This window comes from Scyliorhinus torazame, unplaced genomic scaffold (assembly GCF_047496885.1).
Source record: "Scyliorhinus torazame isolate Kashiwa2021f unplaced genomic scaffold, sScyTor2.1 scaffold_1201, whole genome shotgun sequence".
Taxonomy (NCBI): Eukaryota; Metazoa; Chordata; class Chondrichthyes; order Carcharhiniformes; family Scyliorhinidae; genus Scyliorhinus; species Scyliorhinus torazame.
The window spans coordinates 1,068-18,502 of record NW_027308928.1 but is presented as its reverse complement, the minus strand read 5'-3'; the positions used below and the strand labels follow the sequence as shown (position 1 = coordinate 18,502).

Below are 17,435 nucleotides of genomic sequence, written 5' to 3'. Positions count from 1 at the left end.
TTCCAGTCTGTAACTCTCTCCCGGGTATCTGTTATTCTACATATAAACCACCCTGAACCCCCCGATTAGATTCCAGTCTGTAACTCACTCCCGGGTATCTGTTATTCTATCTATAAACTGCTCGAACCCCTCGATTAGATTCCCTTCTGTAACTCTCTCCCGGGTATCTGTTATTCTATATATAAACCACCCCGAACCCATCGATTTGATTTCAGTCTTTAACTCACACCCGGGTATCTGTTATTCTTTATATAAACCACCCTGAAACCCTTTGATTAGATTCCAGTCTGTAACTCTCTCCCGGGTATCTGTTATTCTATATATAAACCACCCTGAACACCTCGATTCGATTCCAGTCTGTAACTCACTCCCGGGTATCTGTTATTCTATCTATAAACTGCTCGAACCCCTCGATTAGATTCCCTTCTGTAACTCACTCCCGGGTATCTGTTATTCTATATCTAAACAACCCCGAACCCCTCGATTAGATTCCAGTTCATAACTCACTCCCGGGTATCTGTTCTATATATAAACCACCCCGAACACCTCGATTAGATTCCCGTCTATATCTCACTCCCGGGTATCTGTTATTCTATATATAAACCACCCTGAACCCCTCGATTAGATTCCAGTCTGTAACTCACTCCCGGGTCCCTATTATTCTACATATAAACCACCCCAAACCCCTCGATTAGATTCCAGTCTGAATCTCACTCCCGGGTATCTGTTCTATATATAAACCACCCTGAACCCCTCGATTAGATTCCAGTCTAACTCACTCCCGGGTATCTGTTATTCTCTCTATAAACCACCCCGAACCCCTCGGTTAGATTCCAGTCTGTAACTCATTCTCGGGTATCTGTTATTCTATATATAAACCACCCAGAACCCCTCGGTTAGATTCCAGTCTGTAACTCACTCCCGGGTATCTGTTATTCTATATATAAACCACCCCAAGCCCCTCGATTAGATTCCAGTCTGTAACTCATTCCCGGGTATCTGTTATTCTATATATAAACCACCCAGAACCCCTCGATTAGATTCCAGCCTGTAACTCACACCCGGGTATCTTTTATTCGATATATAAACCACCCCGAACCCCTCAAATAGATTCCAGTCTGGAACTCACTCCCGGGTATCTTTTATTCGATAAATAAACCACCCCGAACCCCTCGATTCGATTCCAGTCTGTAACTCACTCCCGGGTATCTTTTATTCGATATATAAACCACCCCGAACCCCTCAAATAGATTCCAGTCTGGAACTCACTCCCGGGTATCTTTTATTCGATAAATAAACCACCCCGAACCCCTCGATTAGATTCCAGTCTGTAACTCACGCCCGGGTATCTGTTATTCTATATATAAACCACCCCGAACCCATCGATTAGATTTCAGTCTGTAACTCACACCCGGGTATCTGTTATTCTATATATAAACCACCCAGAACCCCTCGGTTAGATTCCAGTCTGTAACTCTCTCCCGGGTATCTGTTATTCTATATATAAACCACTCCGAACCCCTCGATTAGATTCCAGCCTGTAACTCACACCCGGGTATCTTTTATTCGATATATAAACCACCCCGAACCCCTCAAATAGATTCCAGTCTGGAACTCACTCCCGGGTATCTTTTATTCGATAAATAAACCACCCCGAACCCCTCGATTAGATTCCAGTCTGTAACTCACGCCCGGGTATCTGTTATTCTATATATAAACCACCCCGAACCCATCGATTAGATTTCAGTCTGTAACTCACACCCGGGTATCTGTTATTCTATATATAAACCACCCTGAAACCCTTCGATTAGATTCCAGTCTGTAACTCTCTCCCGGGTATCTGTTATTCTATATATAAACCACCCTGAACCCCCCGATTAGATTCCAGTCTGTAACTCACTCCCGGGTATCTGTTATTCTATCTATAAACTGCTCGAACCCCTCGATTAGATTCCCGTCTGTAACTCTCTCCTGGGTATCTGTTATTCTATATATAAACCACCCTGAACCCCTCGATTAGATTCCAGTTCATAACTCACTCCCGGGTATCTGTTCTATATATAAACCACCCTGAACCCCTCGATTAGATTCCAGTCTGTAACTCACTCCCGGGTATCTGTTATTCTATATATAAACCACCCCGAACACCTCGATTAGATTCCCGTCTGTATCTCACTCCCGGGTATCTGTTCTATATATAAACCACCCTGAACCCCTCGATTAGATTCCAGTCTAAATCACTCCCGGGTATCTGTTATTCTATATATAAACCACCCCAAGCCCCTCGATTAGATTCCAGTCTGTAACTCATTCCTGGGTATCTGTTATTCTATATATAAACCACCCAGAACCCCTCGGTTCGATTCCAGTCTGTAACTCACTCCCGGGGATCTGTTATTCTATATATAAACCACCCCGAACCCCTCGATTAGAATCCAGTCTGTAACTCACTCCCGTGTATCTTATTCGATATATAAACCACCACAAACCCCTCGGTTAGATTCCAGTCTGTAACTCTCTCCCGGGTATCTGTTATTCTATATATAAACCACTCCGAACCCCTCGATTAGATTCCAGCCTGTAACTCACACCCGGGTATCTGTTATTCTATATATAAACCACCCCGAACCCCTCGATTAGATTCCAGTCTGTAACTCACTCCCGGGTATCTTTTATTTGATATATAAACCACCCCGAACCCCTCAAATAGATTCCAGTCTGGAACTCACTCCCGGGTATCTTTTATTCGATAAATAAACCACCCCGAACCCCTCGATTAGATTCCAGTCTGTAACTCACGCCCGGGTATCTGTTATTCTATATATAAACCACCCCGAACCCATCGATTAGATTTCAGTCTGTAACTCACACCCGGGTATCTGTTATTCTATATATAAACCACCCTGAAACCCTTCGATTAGATTCCAGTCTGTAACTCTCTCCCGGGTATCTGTTATTCTATATATAAACTACCCCGAACCCCTCGTTTAGATTCCAGTCTGTAACTCACTCCCGGGTATCTGTTATTCTATATATAAACCACCCTGAACCCCCCGATTAGATTCCAGTCTGTAACTCACTCCCGGGTATCTGTTATTCTATCTATAAACTGCTCGAACCCCTCGATTAGATTCCCGTCTGTAACTCTCTCCCGGGTATCTGTTATTCTATATATAAACCACCCTGAACCCCTCGATTAGATTCCAGTTCATAACTCACTCCCGGGTATCTGTTCTATATATAAACCACCGTGAACACCTCGATTAGATTCCAGTCTGTAACACAGTCCCGGGCATCTGTTATTCTATCTATAAACCACCCCGAACACCTCGATTAGATTCCCGTCTGTATCTCACTCCCGGGTATCTGTTCTATATATAAACCACCCTGAACCCCTCGATTAGATTCCAGTCTAACTCACTCCCGGGTATCTGTTAATCTCTATATAAACCACCCAGAACCCCTCGATTAGATTCCAGTCTGTAACTCTCTCCCGGGTATCTTTTATTCGATAAATAAACCACCCCGAACCCCTCGATTAGATTCCAGTCTGTAACTCACGCCCGGGTATCTGTTATTCTATATATAAACCACCCCGAACCCATCGATTAGATTCCAGTCTGTTACTCACTCCCGTGTATCTGTTATTCTAGATATAAACCACCCCAAGCCCCTCGATTAGATTCCTGTCTGTAACTCACTCCCGGGTATCTGTTGTTCTATATATAAACCACCCCAAGCCCCTCGATTAGATTCCAGTCTGTAACTCATTCTCGGGTATCTGTTATTCTATATATATAAACCACCCAGAACCCCTCGGTTAGATTCCAGTCTGTAACTCACTCCCGTGTATCTGTTATTCTAGATATAAACCACCCCAAGCCCCTCGGTTAGATTCCAGTCTGTAACTCACTCCCGGGTATCTGTTATTCTATATATAAACCAACCCAAACCCCTCGATTAGATTCCAGTCTGTAACTCACTCCCGGGTATCTTTTATTCGATATATAAACCACCCCGATCCCCTCGATTAGATTCCAGTCTGTAACTCACACCCGGGTATCTTTTATTCGATAAATAAACCACCCCGAACCCCTCGATTAGATTCCAGTCTGTAACTCACTCCCGGGTATCTGTTATTCTAAATATAAACCACCCCGAACCCCTCGATTAGATTCCAGTCTGTAACTCACTCCCGGGGATCTGTTATTCTATATATAAACCACCCTGAACCCCTCGATTAGATTCCAGTCTGTAACTCACTCCCGGGTATCTGTTATTCTAAATATAAACCACCCCGAACCCCTCGATTAGATTCCAGTCTGTAACTCACTCCCGGGTATCTGTTATTCTAGATATAAACCACCCTGAACCCCTCGATTAGATTCCAATCTGTAACTCACTCCCGGGTATCTGTTATTCTATATATAAACCACTCCGAACCCCTCGATTAGATTCCAGTCTGTAACTCACTCCCGGGTATCTTTTATTCGATATATAAACCACCCCGAAACCCTCGATTAGATTCCAGTCTGTAACTCACTCCCGGGTATCTTTTATTCGATAAATAAACCACCCCGAACCCCTCGATTAGATTCCAGTCTGTAACTCACTCCCGGGTATCTGTTATTCTAAATATAAACCACCCCGAACCCCTCGATTAGATTCCAGTCTGTAACTCACTCCCGGTTATCTGTTATTCTATATATAAACCACCCTGAACCCCTTGATTAGATTCCAGTCTGTAACTCTCTCCCGGGTATCTGTTATTCTATATATAAACCACCCCGAACCCCTCGATTAGATTCCAGTCTGTAACTCACTCCCGGGTATCTGTTATTCTATATATAAACCACCCTGAACCCCTCGATTAGATTCCAGTCTGTAACTCTCTCCCGGGTATCTGTTATTCTATATATAAACCACTCCGAACCCCTCGATTAGATTCCAGCCTGTAACTCACACCCGGGTATCTTTTATTCGATATATAAACCACCCCGAACCCCTCGATTAGATTCCAGTCTGTAACTCACTCCCGGGTATATGTTATTCTATATATAAACCACTCCGAACCCCTCGATTAGAGTCCAGTCTGTAACTCACTCCCGGGTATATGTTATTCTATATATAAACCACCCCGAACCCCTCGATTAGATTCCAGTCTGTAACTCTCTCCCGGGTATCTGTTATTCTATATATAAACCACCCCGAACCCCTCGAATAGATTCCAGTTTTTAACTCACTCCCGGGTATCTTTTATTCGATAAATAAAGCACCCCGAACCCCTCGATTAGATTCCAGTCTGTAACTCACTCCCGGGTATCTGTTATTCTAAATATAAACCACCCCGAACCCCTCTATTAGATTCCAGTCTGTAACTCACTCCCGGTTATCTGTTATTCTAGATATAAACCACCCTGAACCCCTCGATTAGATTCCAATCTGTAACTCACTCCCGGGTATCTGTTATTCTATATATAAACCACCCCGAACCCCTCGAATAGATTCCAGTTTTTAACTCACTCCCGGGTATCTTTTATTCGATAAATAAAGCACCCCGAACCCCTCGATTAGATTCCAGTCTGTAACTCACTCCCGGGTATCTGTTATTCTAAATATAAACCACCCCGAACCCCTCTATTAGATTCCAGTCTGTAACTCACTCCCGGTTATCTGTTATTCTAGATATAAACCACCCTGAACCCCTCGATTAGATTCCAGTCTGTAACTCACTCCCGGGTATCTTTTATTCGATATATAAACCACCCCGAAACCCTCGATTAGATTCCAGTCTGTAACTCACTCCCGGGTATCTTTTATTCTATAAATAAACCACCACGAACCCCTCGATTAGATTCCAGTCTGTAACTCACTCCCGGGTATCTGTTATTCTATATATAAACCACCCTGAACCCCTCGATTAGATTCCAGTCTGTAACTCTCTCCCGGGTATCTGTTATTCTATATATAAACCACCCCGAACCCCTCGATTCGATTCCAGTCTGTAACTCACTCCCGGGTATCTTTTATTCGATAAATAAACCACCCCGAACCCCTCGATTAGATTCCAGTCTGTAACTCACTCCCGGGTATCTGTTATTCTATATATAAACCACCCCGAACCCCGCGTTTGGATTCCAGTCTGTAACTCACACCCGGGTATCTGTTATTCTATATATATATATATATATATATATATAAACCACCCTGAACCCTCGATTAGATTCCAGTCTGTAACTCACTCCCGGGTATCTGTTATTCTATATATAAACCACCCCGAACCCCGCGATTAGATTCCAGTCTGTAACTCACTCCTGTGTATCTGTTATTCTAAATATAAACCACCCCGAACCCCTCTATTAGATTCCAGTCTGTAACTCACTCCCGGTTATCTGTTATTCTAGATATAAACCACCCTGAACCCCTCGATTAGATTCCAGTCTGTAACTCACTCCCGGGTATCTGTTATTCTATATATAAACCACTCCGAACCCCTCGATTAGATTCCAGTCTGTAACTCACTCCCGGGTATCTGTTATTCTATATATAAACCACCCCGAACCCCTCGATTAGATTCCAGTCTGTAACTCACTCCCGGGTATCTGTTATTCTGTATATAAACCACTCCGAACCCCTCGATTAGATTCCAGTCTGTAACTCACTCCCGGGTATCTGTTATTCTAGATTTAAACCACCCTGAAACCCTCGATTAGATTCCAGTCTGTAACTCACTCCCGGGTATCTGTTATTCTAAATGTAAACCACCCTGAACTCCTCGACTAGATTCCAGTCTGTATCTCACTCCAGGGTATCTATTATTCTATATATAAACCACCCCGAACCCCTCGGTTAGATTCCAGTCTGTAACTCACTCCAGGGTATCCGTTATTCTATATATAAACCACCCCGAACCCCTCGGTTAGATTCCAGTCTGTAACTCACTCCAGGGTATCTGTTAATCTATATATAAACCACCCCGAACTCCTCGATTAGATTCCAGTCTGTAACTCACTCCAGGGTATCTGTTATTCTATATATAAACCACACTGAAACCCTCGATTAGATTCCAGTCTGTAACTCACTCCCGGGTATCTGTTATTCTATATATAATCCCACCCTGAACCCCTCGATTAGAGTCCAGTCTGTATCTCACTCCAGGGTATCTGTTATTCTATAATTCTGTTATTATATATAAACGACGTTGAAGCCCTCGATTACATGACGGTCTGAGAGATACATTGTCAGTCTGTGTTTCCCTGTCAACAGGAAGATTCAGGAAGAGTCCCTGCGTACATACCTCTTCACCTACAGCAGTGTTTATGACGCCATCAGGTGAGTTGAGGGTTCGCAGTGCTCTCAATATTCAATCTACACAGTGACCATTCTGCCCGTCTGCTTCACTTCCTATCCCGCACCACCCTCCTTATCCCTCAGCTCCCTCTCATGAGTTTAACCAGCTTCTCCCTGAAACACACCAACATTATTCACCTCGAGTTCCCCAGTCTCCCCGATCCCAGTGGTCCTGGCCTCATGGCCCAGGCCCCCCCGACAGGCGCGCCCTGCACACTCCCCCAGACCAGAACTGTACACAGTGCTCCCAGTGTGGTCTAACCAGACCAGAACTGTACACAGTGCTCCCAGTGTGGTCTAACCAAACCAGAACTGTACACAGTGCTCCCAGTGTGGTCTAACCAGACCTGAACTGTACACAGTGCTCCCAGTGTGGTCTAATCTGACCAGAACTGTACACAGTGCTCCCAGTGTGGTCTAACCAGACCAGAACTGTACACAGTGCTCCCAGTGTGGTCTAACCAGACCAGAACTGTACACCGTGCCCCCAGTGTGGTCTAACCAGACCAGAACTGCACACAGCGCTCCCAGTGTGGTCTAACCAGACCAGAACTGTACACAGTGCTCCCAGTGTGGTCTAACCAAACCAGAACTGTACACCGTGCCCCCAGTGTGGTCTAACCAGACCAGAACTGTACACAGCGCTCCCAGTGTGGTCTAACCAGACCAGAACTGTACACAGTGCTCCCAGTGTGGTCTAACCAGACCAGAACTGTACACCGTGCCCCCAGTGTGGTCTAACCAGACCAGAACTGTACACAGCGCTCCCAGTGTGGTCTAACCAGACCAGAACTGTACACAGTGCTCCCAGTGTGGTCTAACCAGACCAGAACTGTACACAGTGCTCCCAGTGAGGTCTAACCAGACGAGAACTGTACACTGTGCTCCCAGTGTGGTCTAACCAGACCGGAACTGTACACAGTGCTCCCAGTGTGGTCTAACCAGACCAGAACTGTACACAGTGCTCCCAGTGCGGTCTAACCGTACCAGAACTGTACACAGAGCTCCCAGTGTGGTCTAACCAGACCTGAACTGTACACAGTGCTCCCAGTGTGGTCTAACCGGACCAGAACTGTACACAGTGCTCCCAGTGTGGTCTATCCAGACCAGAACTGTGCAGTGCTCCCAGTGTGGTCTAACCAGACCAGAACTGTACACAGTGCTCCCAGTGTGGTCTAACCAGACCAGAACTGTACACAGTGCTCCCAGTGTGGTCTAACCGGACCAGAACTGTACACAGTGCTCCCAGTGTGGTTTATCCAGACCAGAACTGTGCAGTGCTCCCGGTGTGGTCTAACCAGACCAGAACTGTACACAGTGCTCCCAGTGTGGTCTAACCAGACCAGATTTGTACACAGTGCTCCCAGTGTGGTCTAACCAGACCAGAACTGTACACTGTGCTCTGTGTGGTCTAACCAGACCAGAACTGTACACAGTGCTCCCAGTGCGGTCTAACCGTACCAGAACTGTACACGGAGCTCCCAGTGTGGTCTAACCAGACCAGAACTGTACACAGTGCTCCCAGTGTGGTCTAACCAGACCTGAACTGTACACAGTGCTCCCAGTGTGGTCTAACCAGACCAGAACTGTACACCGAGCTCCCAGTGTGGTCTAACCAGACCAGAATGTACACAGGGCTACCAGTGTGGTCTAACCAGACCAGAACTGTACACAGTGCTCCCAGTGTGGTCTAACCAGACCAGAACTGTACACAGTGCTCCCAGTGTGGTCTAACCAGACCAGAACTGTACACAGTGCTCCCAGTGTGGTCTAACCAGACCAGAACTGTACACACGCTCCCAGTGTGGTCTAACCAGACCAGAACTGTACACAGTGCTCCCAGTGTGGTCTAACCGGAACAGAACTGTACACAGTGCTCCCAGTGTGGTTAACCAGACCAGAACTGTACACAGTGCTCCCAGTGTGGTCTAACCAGACCAGAACTGTACACAGTGCTCCCAGTGTGGTCTAACCAGACCAGAATGTACACAGGGCTACCAGTGTGGTCTAACCAGACCAGAACTGTACACAGTGCTCCCAGTGTGGTCTAACCAGACCAGAACAGTACACAGTGCTCCCAGTGTGGTCTAACCAGACCAGAACTGTACACACGCTCCCAGTGTGGTCTAACCAGACCAGAACTGTACACAGTGCTCCCAGTGTGGTCTAACCGGAACAGAACTGTACACAGTGCTCCCAGTGTGGTCTAACCAGACCAGAACTGTACACAGTTCTCCCAGTGTGGTCTAACCAGACTAGAACAGTACGCAGTGCTCCCAGTGTGGTCTAACCGGACCAGAACTGTACACAGTGCTCCCAATGTGGTCTAACCAGACCAGAACTGTACACAGTGCGCCCAGTGTGGTCTAACCAGACCTGAACTGTACACACAGCTCCCAGTGTGGTCTAACCAGACCAGAACTGTACACAGTGCTCCCAGTGTGGTCTAACCAGACCGGAACTGTACACCATGCTCCCAGTGTGGTCTAACCAGACCCGAACTGTACCCAGCGCTCCCAGTGAGGTCTAACCAGACCGGAACTGTACACTGCTCCCAGTGTGGTCTAACCAGACCAGAACTGTACACAGTGCTCCCAGTGTGGTCTAACCAGACCAGAACTGTACACAGTGCTCCCAGTGTGGTCTAACCAGACCAGAACTATACAGAGAGCTCCCAGTGTGGTCTAACCGGACCAGAACTGTACACAGTGCTCCCAGTGTGGTCTAACCAGACCAGAACTGTACACAGTGCTCCAAGTGTGGCCTAACCAGACCAGAACTGTACACAGTGCTCCCTGTGTGGTCTAACCAGTCCAGAACTGTACACAGTGCTCCCAGTGTGGTCTAACCAGACCAGAACTGTACACAGTGCTCCCAGTGTGGCCTAACCGGACCAGAACTGTACACAGTGCTCCCAGTGTGGTCTAACCAGACCAGAACTGTACACAGTGCTCCCAGTGTGGTCTAACCAGACCAGAACTGTACACAGTGCTCCCAGTGTGGTCTAATCGGACCAGACCTGTACACAGTTCTCTCTCTCGCTCCCTCCCTCTCTCTCGCTCCCTCCCTCTCTCTCGCTCCCTCCCTCCCTCTCTCTCGCTCCCTCCCTCCCTCTCTCTCGCTCCCTCCCTCCCTCTCTCTCGCTCCCTCCCTCTCTCTCGCTCCCTCCCTCTCTCTCGCTCCCTCCCTCTCTCTCGCTCCCTCCCTCTCTCTCGCTCCCTCCCTCTCTCTCGCTCCCTCCCTCTCTCTCGCTCCCTCCCTCTCTCTTGCTCCCTCCCTCTCTCTCGCTCCCTCCCTCTCTCTCGCTCCCTCCCTCTCTCTCGCTCCCTCCCTCTCTCTCGCTCCCTCCCTCTCTCTCGCTCCCTCCCTCTCTCACGCTCCCTCCCTCTCTCTCGCTCCCTCTCTCTCGCTCCCTCCCTCTCTCTCGCTCCCTCCCTCTTTCTCGCTCCCTCTCTCTCGCTCCCTCTCTCTCGCTCCCTCTCTCTCGCTCCCTCTCTCTCGCTCCCTCTCTCTCGCTCCCTCTCTCTCGCTCCCTCCCTCTCGCTCCCTCCCTCTCGCTCCCTCCCTCTCGCTCCCTCCCTCTCGCTCCCTCCCTCTCGCTCCCTCCCTCTCGCTCCCTCCCTCTCGCTCCCTCCCTCTCTCTCGCTCCCTCTCTCTCGCTCCCTCTCTCTCGCTCCCTCTCTCTCGCTCCCTCTCTCTCTCTCGCTCACTCCCTCTCTCTCGCTCACTCCCTCTCTCTCGCTCACTCCCTCTCTCTCGCTCCCTCACTCTCTCTCGCTCCCTCATTCTCGCTCCCTCCCTCTCTCTCACTCCCTCTCTCTCGCTCCCTCTCTCTCGCTCCCTCTCTCTCGCTCCCTCTCTCTCGCTCCCTCTCTCTCGCTCCCTCTCTCTCGCTCCCTCTCTCTCGCTCCCTCTCTCTCGCTCCCTCTCTCTCCCTCCCTCTCTCTCGCTCCCTCTCTCTCCCTCCCTCTCTCTCCCTCTCCCTCTCCCTCCCTCTCCCTCTCCCTCCCTCTCTCTCGCTCCCTCTCTCTCGCTCCCCCTCTCTCGCTCCCCCTCTCTCGCTCCCCCTCTCTCGCTCCCCCTCTCTCGCTCCCCCTCTCTCGCTCCCCCTCTCTCGCTCCCCCTCTCTCGCTCCCCCTCTCTCGCTCCCCCTCTCTCGCTCCCCCTCTCTCGCTCCCCCTCTCTCGCTCCCCCTCTCTCGCTCCCCCTCTCTCGCTCCCCCTCTCTCGCTCCCCCTCTCTCGCTCCCCCTCTCTCGCTCCCCCTCTCTCGCTCCCCCTTCTCTCGCTCCCCCTCTCTCGCTCCCCCTCCTCTCGCTCCCCCTCTCTCGCTCCCCCCTCTCTCGCTCCCCCTCTCTCGCTCCCCCTCTCTCGCTCCCCCTCTCTCTCTCTCGCTCCCTCCCTCTCTCTCGCTCCCCTCCCCCTCTCTCGCTCCCTCCCTCTCTCTCGCTCCCTCCCTCTCTCTCGCTCCCTCCCTCTCTCTCGCTCCCTCCCTCTCTCTCGCTCCCTCCCTCTCTCTCGCTCCCTCCCTCTCTCTCGCTCCCTCCCTCTCTCTCGCTCCCTCCCTCTCTCTCGCTCCCTCCCTCTCTCTCGCTCCCTCCCTCTCTCTCGCTCCCTCCCTCTCTCTCGCTCCCTCCCTCTCGCTCCCTCTCTCTCGCTCCCTCTCTCGCTCCCTCTCTCTCCCTCCCTCTCTCTCGCTCCCTCTCTATCTCTCGTTCCCTCCCTCTCTCTTGCTCCCTCCCTCTCTCTCGCTCCCTCTCTCTCGCTCCCTCTCTCTCGCTCCCTCTCTCGCTCCCTCTCTCTCGCTCCCTCTCTCTCGCTCCCTCTCTCTCGCTCCCTCCCCCTCTCCCGCTCCTTCCCTCTCCCTCGCTCCTTCCCTCTCCCTCGCTCCTTCCCTCTCCCTCGCTCCTTCCCTCTCCCTCGCTCCCTCTCTCCTCGCTCCCTCCCTCTCTCACGTTCTCTCTCTCTCTACCCCGCAGTATGCACATACTTGCTGATATGTTTCAGCTGGAGATCCAGAATGTCCACAGCATCATCAGTAAGATGATCATTAACGAGGAGCTGATGGTGAGTGAAGTCCGTTATCCAGCATTGGGCTTGAGGGAGGCGCAACTTCCGATAGATCTGAGGGTGTGAGGGGGAGAAGGGGTCCGTACTGAGGGAGTGCAGCACTGTCAGGGGGTCAGTACTGAGGGAGTGCTGCACTGTCAGAGGGTCAGTACTGAGGGAGTGCCGCACTGTCAGGGGGGTCAGTACTGAGGGAGTGCTGCACTGTCAGAGGGTCAGTACTGAGGGAGTGCCGCACTGTCAGAGGGTCAGTACTGAGGGAGTGCCGCACTGTCTGAGGATCAGTACAGAGGGGAGTGGTCGCACTGTAAGAGGGTCAGTACTGAGGGCGAGCCGCACTGTCAGTGGGTCAGTACTGAGGGAGTGCCGCACTGTCAGAGGGTCAGTACTGAAGGGAGTGCTGCACTGTCAGAGGGTCAGTACTGAGGGAGTGCTGCACTGTCTGAGGATCAGTACAGAGGGAGTGCTGCACTGTCAGTGGGTCAGTACTGAGGGAGTGCCGCACTGTCAGAGGGTCAGTACTGAGGGAGAGCCGCACTGTCAGAGGGTCAGTACTGAGGGAGTGTCGCACTGTCAGTGGGTCAGTACTGAGGGAGTGCCGCACTGTCAGAGGGGTCAGTACTGAGGGAGTGCTGCACTGTCAGAGGGTCCAGTACTGAGGGAGTGCCGCACTGTCGGAGTGTCAGTACTGAGGGAGTGCCGCACTGTCAGAGGGTCAGTACTGAGGGAGTGCTGCACTGTCAGGGGGTCAGTACTGAGGGAGTGCTGCACTGTCAGAGGGTCAGTACTGAGGGAGCGCCGCACTGTCAGAGGGTCAGTACTGAGGGAGTGCCGCACTGTCAGAGGGTCAGTACTGAGGGAGCGCCGCACTGTCAGAGGGTCAGTACTGAGGGAGTGTTGCACTGTCCGAGGGTCAGTACTGAGGGAGTGCTGCACTGTCAGGGGGTCAGTACTGAGGGAGTGCTGCACTGTCAGAGGGTCAGTTCTGAGGGGGTGCTGCACTGTCAGAGGGTCAGTACTGAGGGGGTGCCGCACTGTCAGAGGGTCAGTACTGAGGGAGTGCCGCACTGTCAGAGGGTCAGTACTGAGGGAGTGCTGCACTGTCAGAGGGTCAGTACTGAGGGAGTGCTGCACTGTCAGAGGGTCAGTACTGAGGGAGTGCCGCACTGTCAGAGGGTCAGTACTGAGGGAGTGCTGCACTGTCAGAGGGTCAGTACTGAGGGAGTGCCGCACTGTCAGAGGGTCAGTTCTGAGGGGGTGCTGCACTGTCAGAGGGTCAGTACTGAGGTGGTGCCGCACTGTCAGAGGGTCAGTACTGAGCGAGTGCTGCACTGTCAGAGGGTCAGTACTGAGGGAGTGCCGCACTGTCAGAGGGTCAGTACTGAGGGGGTGCCGCAACTGTCAGAGGGTCAGTACTGAGGGAGTGCCGCGCTGTCCGAGGGTCAGCACTGAGGGAGTGCCGCACTGTCAGAGGGTCAGTACTGAGGGAGTGCCGCACTGTCAGGGGGGTCAGTACTGAGGGAGTGCCGCACTGTCAGAGGGTCAGTACTGAGGCAGTGCCACACTGTCAGAGGGTCAGTACTGAGGGAGAGCTGCACTGTCAGAGTGTAAGTACTGAGGGAGTGCCGCACTGTCAGAGGGTCAGTACTGAGGGAGTGCCCGCACTGTCAGAGGGTCAGTACTGAGGGAGTGCCGCACTGTCAGAGGGTCAGCACTGAGGGAGTGCCGCACTGTCAGAGGGTCAGTACTGAGGGAGTGCCGCACTGTCAGAGGGTCAGTACTGAGGGAGTGCTGCACTGTCCGAGGGTCAGTACTGAGGGAGTGCTGCACTGTCAGAGGGTCAGTACTGAGGGGGTGCCGCTCTAGGAGGGAAACATTCCTTGTCTTGACTCTTACCCCACACCTGTCCGTGTGTTCTCTGTCCCCCCCCCCCCCAGGCCTCCCTGGACCAGCCGACCAGACGGTGGTGATGCACCGCACGGAACCCCACCTCGCTGCAGAACATGGCCCTGCAGCTGGCGGAGAAACTGGGCAACCTGGTGGAGAACAACGAGCGAGTGTTCGACCTGAAACAGGGAACCTACAGCGGCTACTTCAGCCGCGGTGAGCGAGGGGGGGGGGGGGGGGAGCGCGGGGGGAGGGGGGGAGCGCGGGGGGAGGGGAGCGCGGGGGGAGGGGGGAGCGCCGGGGGGAGGGGTGGAGGGGGAGCGGGAGGGGAGGGGAGCGCGGGGGGAGGGGAGCGCGGTGGGAAGGGAGCGCGGGGGGAAGGGAGCGCGGGGGGAGGGGAGCGGGAGTGGGAGGGGGACGGGGAGAGGCGGGAGGAGGGGGAGGGGGAGGGGGAGGGGACGGGGAGGGGGGAGGGGACGGGGAGGGGGGGAGGGGACAGGGAGCGCGGGGGGAGGGGAGCGGGAGGAGGGGGGGTACCCTGGGGAAGGGGTGGGGGAGGCACTGGGTATAACGTGTGGTGGGAATTTCTGTTCTCTGTTCTGAGCTGCGCCTTTCCCTCTCTCCCCAGACCAGAAAGGTGGTTACCAGGGGAAACAGTCGTACCAGGGCCGAGGAGGCTATCGACAGAACCAGAGCTCCTATTGAGACGGGGCCCGGGAGCCCGGAGGCGATTCCGCGTCTCTCCCGTCTGGTGTAACCCCCTCACACAATAAAACCATTCCCACATCAGCTGCTCCGTCTCGCCCCCTGCTCCGCCTCGCCCCTGCTCCGCCTCGCCCCTGCTCCGTCTCGCCCCTGCTCCGTCTCGCCCCTGCTCCGTCTCGCCCCTGCTCCGTCTCGCCCCTGCTCCGTCTCGCCCCTGCTCCGTCTCGCCCCTGCTCCGTCTCGCCCCTGCTCCGTCTCGCCCCTGCTCCGTCTCGCCCCTGCTCCGTCTCGCCCCTGCTCCGTCTCGCCCCTGCTCCGTCTCGCCCCTGCTCCGTCTCGCCCCTGCTCCGTCTCGCCCCCTGCTCCGTCTCGCCCCTGCTCCGTCTCGCCCCCTGCTCCGTCTCGCCCCTGCTCCGTCTCGCCCCTGCTCCGTCTCGCCCCTGCTCCGGTCTCGCCCCTGCTCCGTCTCGCCCCTGCTCCGTCTCGCCCCTGCTCCGTCTCGCCCCTGCTCCGTCTCGCCCCTGCTCCGTCTCGCCCCTGCTCCGTCTCGCCCCTGCTCCGTCTCGCCCCTGCTCCGTCTCGCCCCTGCTCCGTCTCGCCCCTGCTCCGTCTCGCCCCTGCTCCGTCTCGCCCCTGCTCCGTCTCGCCCCTGCTCCGTCTCGCCCCTGCTCCGTCTCGCCCCTGCTCCGTCTCGCCCCTGCTCCGTCTCGCCCCTGCTCCGTCTCGCCCCTGCTCCGTCTCGCCCCTGCTCCGTCTCGCCCCTGCTCCGTCTCGCCCCTGCTCCGTCTCGCCCCTGCTCCGTCTCGCCCCTGCTCCGTCTCGCCCCTGCTCCGTCTCGCCCCTGCTCCGTCTCGCCCCTGCTCCGTCTCGCCCCTGCTCCGTCTCGCCCCTGCTCCGTCTCGCCCCTGCTCCGTCTCGCCCCTGCTCCGTCTCGCCCCTGCTCCGTCTCGCCCCTGCTCCGTCTCGCCCCTGCTCCGTCTCGCCCCTGCTCCGTCTCGCCCCTGCTCCGTCTCGCCCCTGCTCCGTCTCGCCCCTGCTCCGTCTCGCCCCTGCTCCGTCTCGCCCCAGCTCCGTCTCGCCCCCTGCTCCGTCTCGCCCCTGCTCCGTCTCGCCCCTGCTCCGTCTCGCCCCCTGCTCCGTCTCGCCCCTGCTCCGTCTCGCCCCTGCTCCGTCTCGCCCCTGCTCCGTCTCGCCCCTGCTCCGTCTCGCCCCTGCTCCGTCTCGCCCCTGCTCCGTCTCGCCCCCTGCTCCGTCTCGCCCCCTGCTCCGTCTCGCCCCTGCTCCGTCTCGCCCTGCTCCGTCTCGCCCCTGCTCCGTCTCGCCCCCTGCTCCGTCTCGCCCCCGCTCCGTCTCGCCCCCGCTCCGTCTCGCCCCCGCTCCGTCTCGCCCCCGCTCCGTCTCGCCCCCGCTCCGTCTCGCCCCCGCTCCGTCTCGCCCCCGCTCCGTCTCGCCCCCGCTCCGTCTCGCCCCCGCTCCGTCTCGCCCCCCGCTCCGTCTCGCCCCCGCTCCGTCTCGCCCCCGCTCCGTCTCGCCCCCGCTCCGTCTCGCCCCGCTCCGTCTCGCCCCCGCTCCGTCTCGCCCCCGCTCCGTCTCGCCCCCGCTCCGTCTCGCCCCCGCTCCGTCTCGCCCCCGCTCCGTCTCGCCCCCGCTCCGTCTCGCCCCCGCTCCGTCTCGCCCGCTCCGTCTCGCCCCCGCTCCGTCTCGCCCCCGCTCCGTCTCGCCCCCGCTCCGTCTCGCCCCCGCTCCGTCTCGCCCCCGCTCCGTCTCGCCCCCGCTCCGTCTCGCCCCGCTCCGTCTCGCCCCCGCTCCGTCCTCGCCCCCGCTCCGTCTCGCCCCCGCTCCGTCTCGCCCCGCTCCGTCTCGCCCCCGCTCCGTCTCGCCCCGCTCCGTCTCGCCCCCGCTCTCCGTCTCGCCCCCGCTCCGTCTCGCCCCCGCTCCGTCTCGCCCCCGCTCCGTCTCGCCCCCGCTCCGTCTCGCCCCCGCTCCGTCTCGCCCCCGCTCCGTCTCGCCCCCGCTCCGTCTCGCCCCCGCTCCGCCTCGCCCCCGCTCCGCCTCGCCCCCGCTCCGCCTCGCCCCCGCCCCCGCTCCGCCTCGCCCCCGTTCCGAGTTGCAGCAGGGTGTCTCCTCTCTGAAAGGTCCGCTCTCCCCCTGTCGGCACAGCCTGTGTGTGAGTCTGAACTTCCTCGGAACATCGCAACCCTGGTCAGCGGGGACACTGTCAATGTTCTATTAGGATACAGGCGCACCAATGCTCTCCCAGATAGAGAGATTGGGGGGGCACAGAGAGAGAGGGGGGCACAGAGAGAGAGGGGGGGCACAGAGAGAGAGGGGGGGGCACAGAGAGAGAGGGGGGGCACAGAGAGAGAGGGGGGCACAGAGAGAGAGGGGGGGCACAGAGAGAGAGGGGGGGCAACAGAGAGAGAGGGGG

General features: G+C 55.0%; 1 pseudogene; it reads left to right on the top strand.

Annotated features, from left to right (window-relative positions):
* LOC140407147 (eukaryotic translation initiation factor 3 subunit C-like) overlaps positions 1-15,091 on the top strand; it is a 53,985-nt pseudogene extending 38,894 nt beyond the window's left edge.
* The last annotated feature ends 2,344 nt before the right edge of the window (positions 15,092-17,435 follow it).